This window comes from Ricinus communis, chromosome 7, assembly GCF_019578655.1.
Source record: "Ricinus communis isolate WT05 ecotype wild-type chromosome 7, ASM1957865v1, whole genome shotgun sequence".
Taxonomy (NCBI): domain Eukaryota; kingdom Viridiplantae; phylum Streptophyta; class Magnoliopsida; order Malpighiales; family Euphorbiaceae; genus Ricinus; species Ricinus communis.
Window position 1 is genome coordinate 12,409,944 of NC_063262.1, and position 4,981 is coordinate 12,414,924.

The 4,981-nt window shown below is 37.4% G+C and overlaps 1 long non-coding RNA gene across 2 annotated transcripts; it reads left to right on the forward strand.

Moving 5' to 3' along the window:
- Positions 1-256: 256 nt before the first annotated feature.
- LOC125370745 lies at positions 257-2,301 on the forward strand. Of its 2 annotated transcripts, none has more exons than XR_007216843.1 (3): positions 257-831; positions 1,333-1,397; positions 2,167-2,301. It is a non-coding gene; the product is annotated as an uncharacterized LOC125370745 (long non-coding RNA). The 2 variants fall into 2 exon arrangements; XR_007216842.1 differs by having other exon boundaries at positions 2,107-2,258.
- Positions 2,302-4,981: the final 2,680 nt, after the last annotated feature.

Below are 4,981 nucleotides of genomic sequence, written 5' to 3' on the forward strand. Positions count from 1 at the left end.
TAAAATGCAGCGGGTGAAATGCACGTGGGATATGTTTGTTTCTTGGTTAGAAATATGGGACTAGTTTCTTTCCCATATCTAGATTTAAAAGGCACAAAACGCTTGCGTTTTGTAATATTTTTAAATAAAAAATTAATAAATAATAAATAATAAATAATAAATAAATAATATATAAGGGGTACTGTAGCAATTTCATTTTAAGGGGTCTCAATGGCACTTTTCTCTTCGAAAAATTTTTTTGAGTCAGGTCCCTATACATATCCTCCCCCTTCTACCTCCCGTTGTCGTCGACCTCCCCTCCTCCAATTTTTATTTTCTACCGCCATTGGAGTCGAGCTCCGGACAAGGGAAATTCTCAGCGTCACCCGCACCGTAACACCTTATCTTTCCGCCTGAAGCCGTCAAGAGCGTCGAAGGAGAAGGAAAGAAAGCTACCCTCCGCTGCCAACGTCGAACCACCTCGCTACCGACGTGTTCCAGCCAATTCGACACTGGAAATAGCTTTCTCGCCACCTAAAACCCTAACCTGGATAGTTGCAGCCTCTGATGCTGCCACTGGACCAGTGATTGGAGTGGGTGTGGTTTTGCCGGACTTATTCGGTTTTTGGCGATTTTGGTGGCCTTCTGGTGGTCATTTGGTGAAGATAATCGCATATCTAGACTCCTAACATCTTGATCTACAATTTGGCATCCTCAAATTCCATTTTTGCCTCCATCGAAAAATTCCAGGGAACGGAATCCAGTGACCTCGTGACGCATGCTGGCAGGCAGAAAATTCGTCTCGGCTTCTTAATTTATCGGGTGCTAGTTTGCGAATTTTAGCTCATCTTGGTAAAATATTTTAAACTCGAGGATTTAATTTAATTTAATATTTATCTTCAGGCATACAATTTTATTAATTAGTGGTTTTAATGCAGTAAACTTTGTAAACTAATTTTTAGTCTTATTTTGGCTTAATTTCAAGTAATTTGAAATATCAGTTGGTTGGGTACGTACTATGTTGGCTTGTGATTAAATTAAAAATTTTAAGAATTGATCGAGAGTTGTTTGTAAAATAAATATTTGTGTTGGTCTGTTAATTAATATTTTTTATTGCATTGTATTGCGGAGTCGGGAAGAGTCGGGAAGAATAATGCAGCTTTAGTGGCCCGACTCTTGTCAAATAATTGATGAATATTAGAAGTGTTTCTAGCAGATTCTGAACTTGTTATACGGGGGTAAACATATGTATTTTAGGGGAGGTTTTGCTGAATTTTTGGTAGAATTTTCGAGTCAAAATCCGTTATTTATTAAATTTTTTATTTTTATTGATTGAATTATTTCCGTGAATAGATCATCCATCGATTCAGCCCGCTCCACCTGAGGCATAGGAGCATAGCAAGGGGGTCACTAGAATTGTGAGTTAAAATCATATATCCTTTATACATGCGCCAGACTGAATTTTTATGTAGCAGTTTCGATTAATAATTATTTCGTATAGTATCTGTAATACCCGAAATTTTATATTTAATAATAATTATATTAATAATGAGTTTTTATTTAAATTAATTTTATTTTATCTTTATTTGGTCTAGTTGGAATGATTTAAATGCAAAGTTTGAATTTTAGTATTAGACGAATAAATGAATTATTTTTCTAAACCCAATTAGTTTGAAATTTTAAGAATTAATTAAGTAAATTATTTGAGAAATGATTATATTTTGGTTATTCAAATTTTTCCCAAATGCATATTTATATAAGTAAAATTATATATTGGAAAATTATGGTAGAAATTGTAAAGGATGTTTATAAAAGAATTTTGGAGAAATTGGTATTTTAATTAATTAGTGGTATTAAATTTTAAGTTGGAAATTTATTATTTAAATTAATTTTGTGTTAGGACTAAATTGAAAATTTATTTTGGAATAAGGATTAAAAGGATAATTTTATTTTTATGGGATTTTAATGAAAATTTGTGAGTTTGGTATTTTTGTAAATAAATATGTCGGTTAGGGGTATTTATGTAATTGTGTATTTTCAATAATTCTAATTTGGCCCAAATTAATTAGTTAAGGGCTTAATTGAAAGGATAAAGGAAAGTTTAGGGGTTAAATTGGAATTCTGCAGGATGAAATTGTAAGTAATTGAAAATGTTAAGGGACCTAGTTGTAATAAAGAAAAGTTCAGGGGCTCAATGTCGATATTGAAGAAAGGAAGAAGAGAGGCGTCGGGGAGAGAGAACCAAGGCGCTGGGAAGAGAGAGAGAGAGAGAGAGAGCTAGTGGCCGATCGATGCGGCGGCCAGCTCAGGCGGGCGAAGGAGGCACAGCGATTTTCCTACCGATCCGGCGGCCTTGCTTCCGGTGGGCGATCGACTCTCTGCAAGGGCTCTATGGCGACTCTTGGGGTGGCCGGAGTTGCAAGATCCGGCGAAAGTGAAGTTTGAGGGGCAGCCCGACGTTTTGGGTTTTTTCTACGAGCTATGGACGATCGGAGGACGTATCCTGACTCTCCTCAGCTCAAGCTTCGCAATGGCACCGGTTTCGTGGCGATCGGGCTTCGTTTGTAAATCGACGGTCGAGATCGTCCGCAAATCTCTTCGGATGATCGGGTGTCAGATTGGAAAATCAAAAGCTGAGATCGTCTTCAGCGCGTCGTTTCGAGTTCGATGGTGAGTTTGGATCGTCGATCGGACTCGGGCGGCTGGAGGCCAGTCGACCGAGCGATCGAGCGTTTCGGTAATTTTCTCTGGCCCGCTGATTTAAGAATTCTTTGATTCAATTTATGCTTATTGATTTGTATTGAGTATTAGATGATATTTGTGAGTCAAAAATAATAGTTTGTCGGACTGCCTGCCGTAGTTGTGATTTTTGTGCTGTGTGGTGGAGTCAGGAAATTAGTGAAGTCTTGAGGACCAGACTCCTGTTGTGTTAAATTGTTGGATATTTGAAGTGTTTTTTTGGCAGGTCCTGGAGTCGTTTTTACGGGGGGTAAATGTCCGTGTTGTAGGGGAGGTTTTGCCGGATTTTCGGTAGAATTCTTCCGAATCGGGATTCTTAGACAGTCAGTCCTAGGAGTCTAGACCTAGGATTAATGATCGATTGTTTCAGCGTTTTAATAAAAAAATTTTCGTGATTAGATTATCTGTCTGTTCGGCTCACTCCAACCGAGGCACCGGAGCAGAGTTAGGAGGTCGCCAAACCAGTGAGTTAAAGTTATATATCAATTATGCACGTGTGTCATGCATAAATTTTTTATTTGCTATCGTGGTTATTTATTTGCAAGTTCAAATTATTCATTTGTATCATGCTTTTGATTACTATTCATTTATATATCATTGATTTTTATTATTGCATGATAACACGGGATGGGATGACAGTAGAACATAGGAGTTTGATGAGTGTTCCGGTATAAATCCGAGAGTGATGGAAAAAGGGTAAATAGGTAAATTTAAAAAGAAAGAATTAAGATTTGCCCTGATCGAGCTTGCTCTCTAGGCTTAGTAGAGTGTGTTTGCCGGAGGTAAGGTCCCTAATCGAGCTTGCTCTCTGGGCGCCGGCTTAGTTGGAAATCAAGTGTTCAGGCTGTAGGTAAGGTCCCTGATCGAGCTTTGCTCTCTGGGCGCCAATTCTGTTGGAATGAGAGAGAGTTGAGATATAAGTGACCAGGTTGGAGGTAAGGTCCCTGATCGAGCTCTGCTCTCTGGGCGCCAGTCCTGTTGGAATAAGAGAGTTGAGATATCAGTGACCAGACTGGAGGTAAGGTCCTTGATCGAGCTTGCTCTCTGGGCTGTTGGAATGAGAGAGTTGAAATATAAGTGACCAGACTAGAGGTAAGGTCCCTGATCGAGCTTTGCTCTCTGGGCGCCAGTCCTGTTAAAATGAGAGAGTTGAGATATTAGAGTTGAGCTCAGTCGAGACGTAAGTTTTGAAATTGATTGAGATGTTGAGTTGGGATTAGGGTTCTACTTAAGTACTCCGTCCCATTGCGTGTAGAATAATTTTTGTTTAAGCATGGCATGACACATATGTTTTAACATGACACGTATGGTTTGCGTGATTTATTAATTATTTTAAAATTAAATGAATGTGATATTGAGATGTTTGAAACTGTTTTAGATATATAATTTTAGCTCACTCTCGAGACTGAAAGTCTCCATTTACTGTTTTTCAGATTCGTGACTGTTAGTCTTCCCGCGACTCTTACTCAGTAACCCGACTTCTTCATCATCGGGTGGTGTTTGGGTTGGTATGTCAAATTGTAAAATCTTAGATTCTCCACAGTAGTAATAGTAAAGGTATTAGTGATAATTTTCTGTAGTTTCGGGTCTCGCCTAATTCTTCTGGCAGACCGATTCAATTGTGTAAGATTTAATGTTAAGATAATTTGTGGCTTTAATAATATTATTTTGAGATGAGATTTGATTGAGTTAGTGAGTGTCAGGCTTACTACGGGATTCGGTGGCCTTACGCCTACCCATTCCCTAATGCCGGTCACGGGCCCATAGATGGAGTCGTGACAGTATTATCATCACATGTATATATACATATATTTTAATAAAATGATTTATAGATTTAAATTATTTATTTATTATTTACCCAATTGATTGATTTGTAACTTTTAGATTAGTTATTTATTTTTATTTAAATAATCGTTTGTGGAATTAATTATTTGTTTACTATTTATTTAAATAATTATATTTACGACTGCAAATCATGTGTTATTCAATGTTATTTAATAAGTTATTGAATAATAGTTAAGTTGCTTGCTATTTATATACCATTTTTTGTAATATCGATACTATGATTGGATATTGACTCGGGATGAGGCATCAACAAAACATACCACCTGAAGGGTGCACACCTAAGATAAATCGTAGACAAAAGAAAAGAATATTTTTGAAACTTGTCCTAGTCGAGTTCAACTCTTTGGGCTGTGAAGATTTGATTCCCAGAGTAAAGGTTCCTAGTCGAGCGTTGCTCTCTTGGCGCTGACTTTAATAG